At 38.0% G+C, this 3,296-nt stretch overlaps 1 pseudogene; it reads right to left on the reverse strand.

The window, feature by feature from the left end:
• Positions 1–967: 967 nt before the first annotated feature.
• Positions 968–1,806, reverse strand: LOC114761106 (E3 ubiquitin-protein ligase ATL31-like; annotated as a pseudogene).
• Between the last annotated feature and the right edge of the window lie 1,490 nt (positions 1,807–3,296).

Below are 3,296 nucleotides of genomic sequence, written 5' to 3' on the forward strand. Positions count from 1 at the left end.
AAAAAATACATTCATATTAACTAATTTAAATAACATTATTATCTATTCAAATTAATTAATTTTTGAGTCTTATATTAAGAACGAAAATTATTTTTTTAAAAAAATAATTTTTTCATTGAAAAACAATTGATTAAAAAATTTAAGTCTAAAGAGGTGTTTGGGTAAGAACAAAAACCATAGTTTTAAAAAGTGCTTTTACAGTATACGAAGTAAATATGTGAAGGAGTTTGTCTCGATTTGCGGAAAAATACTTTAAAAAAATAAATATGGGATGCTCCAAACACCCCCTAAATCATTTAGGTTAGATTTGAATAGTTCAGATCTAATGAATTTAATTTGTTTGTTATCCAAATTGTTTGGAGGTCTCCTTTGTTCCCTCCGCACGTCTTGCTTTCATCCAAGACTTTATTTGTTCGCTTAAAATATATTGCAAAATAGAATTGAATTTGAAATTATGATATAAACGACTCTGACATCACACACCAAGATTCCTATCTCTCCCCCTCAGTAAATGGTTAACAAGACATGCATGTCGTGTGTCGTGTTACGAACAACCGAAAATATACCCGCATCACTGAATAATTTGTAGATATATATAGGCACATTGCATAAACAATTTATCCCAAAGACCTAATAATAGTTATAAAATTATAATATTATACTTAAAATAACAAAACTCTTATCTGGGTATTGCATCCCCACATTGGAATGGATACTGCAAACTTTCTTTCAGGCTCACAGCCATAATTCCCAGTTGTTCGTTGCAATGTAATGTAAGATGTGGCATGCACAGATAAGGGATGAGTGAAGTGAGCAGGAAGACGACGACGTATTAACATGAGAAACAAATGGAATTTTCAAAGAATGAAATGCCCTGTACTTTCCTGTTCGCCCGGCCGTCCATGGAGCACATTGTAGCTCGCCGACCGCCGCATTCCTCCTTGATTGGTCTTGATCTGTTTCTTCTTCACATCCTCCAGAATCCTAACAGTGTACTCCTCTCCGACTCCGTCTCCTTGCCACTGATCTCACCAAAACCCAGAGAATGACCCGTTGAATTACACCTCCCCAAACTTCTTAGCTCTGCTGAATTAAGCTCCGTTCTACTCGCAGAACTTTCATCGAACATCTGGTGAGCATTTACCTCATTCGGAATTACTATAACGACTTCGTCGTTGCCTCCGTTGTGCTCCTCCTCCGGCTTCAGCCTCGAACGGCAAACAGGGCAAGTCACGTGGGAGGCCAACCAGGCGTCGATGCATTGAGGGTGAAACACGTGGTTACATTTCGGAAGCAATCGGAGCGTATCGTGTTGATCGAACTCGCACAAGCAAACCGCGCACTCGTTCACGGCTTTCCCAATCTGAGGTCTTTCTCGGCGGCGGAGTACACGAGGATGGGGAACGTGTTGAGTAATTTTGGGTCGATCCCTTGAGGACCACTTGACGAACAATTAGCAGCGGGGCCAGTTAGGCCTCCGGCGCCGAGGTCCATGTTGGAGCAGTGACGGAGGAAGATGGAGATGAAGGCGATGAACAATAGGACGCAAACAAAAGCCACAAGCACAGGATCAAAGGACGGGTCCCGGTTGTGGGATGAAGCAGTAGGAGAAGCCGCCACCGGTGGCGAACTTGACTGGGCATCGACGGCCGACGAGAGAAGCAAGAAGACGAGAATATGTGAGAGTGTAATTCTGGTGATCATTCGGAAATCGTCAGAAACTGGCAATGAAATAGATAATTAGGAAGAGGGGTTATTATAGTACCATAAAAGAGAACAAGAGAGAGCCAAAATGGAATCTAGATAAGAATTGGAATGTTCAGGCCATAACTCGAAACAGTGGGTGTGTGTGTGTGTCTATATATATATATATATGAACTGGATAGCATCGAAATGGCGCGCACTTGCGTGGTGGACTAGATATTTGCACAAAAACCAAAAGCGCTGCCACTGGTTTTGGCTTCAGAGAGCCTCTGGTTTGTCGCTATCTCGCTTCGGATCCACTTTGCTTAACAGAAAACACTGTTAGTTTGAACGGTTGGACTAAATTTAAAACCGACGGTACCGGTTTTGTTAAAGCATGTGATGTTACAAAAAGTCAACTTAAGTAGAATTAAGCTTTTTTAATCCACGCATAATTAGCAAATAAGGTAAAGTAATATCCAGCAGCCATCTTATTTATCAGCACAATAATTTTTTTCAATGATGTAATTCTACTCATAATCTTTCAAATTTAGTGCAATCTAACCCTTTCTTATTTTTTTTATGAAATTATTAACAACTTTTATGTAAAGTAATCAAATTATAATCGTATTGGAAAAGTAAAAAAGGGTGAGATTACACCAAATTTAATGTAACATAGATAAAATGACTAATAAAAAAGATTATGGTGCTCAGTGCACTTGAAAAATAAGATTAAAGTATTATATGAACTTTTACCCTTTGTAATATTACTTCCTTTGGTCCTTGTTATGAGACATCTTCTAGATGCAATTTTCAGCCTCAAATATAAGTCACCAACTAGCTTATTAATTATTGTTTTCTGATTTTACCATTACCATTAATTGAGGTTTAGTGTTTTCTAAATGCACCAACTCCGTTTTTCATTTAAATAGGAATAATTTGAAAAAAAATTAATTTAATATACTCTCATTTACAAAGCTCAAATAAAAAATAAATTATAAACAAAATCAGCATATTAAAGCATTATTAGGAGATTGAATTTCACTCATTGACATCAGTACTCAAAAGGCCCCAATATAAAGTTTTGGCTGCCAAGGGATGAATATTGGACATTTGGAAATGCCACACACCTTCCCTGTATAACGAGAAAACCTAACCTTTTATGCCTTTTCTTTTTTTAATACAAAAGAGGGCAAGGCCCAACTAGAAACTAAACAGAAAGGGAATTAGAAAGCTCTCCTTTTACCCAAGGTCCCTTAGCTCAACCGGACACACATGAATGTTGAGGAAATAGACATTCCTTTATTCATTCCCAATTGGATTTCGAAAGCTCACATATTCTCATTATCAAAAGCCTTTTGGAAAAAAGCCCACTATTCAGCTTCTTGAGCACTACAAATGCCTATTTTGCAAGTGAAACCAACAATCCAATTACCACAATGATTCAAATGACTCCTCCACACGCCGTTGCCCCAGTATTCATATTCACAGCTCCATCCACATTCAATTTCATCCGTCTTTTCAGAGGATGCAGCCAACACAGGGGTAGACTGATAGAGGGGTTTATATAATTCCCTCTATCCAAAAACACAGTAAAATGCTTCCAAGTACTG

The sequence above is a fragment of the Neltuma alba genome, unplaced genomic scaffold (genome assembly GCF_004799145.2).
Source record: "Neltuma alba isolate B1F8T4 unplaced genomic scaffold, ASM479914v2 tig00011081_pilon, whole genome shotgun sequence".
Classification (NCBI taxonomy): domain Eukaryota; kingdom Viridiplantae; phylum Streptophyta; class Magnoliopsida; order Fabales; family Fabaceae; genus Neltuma; species Neltuma alba.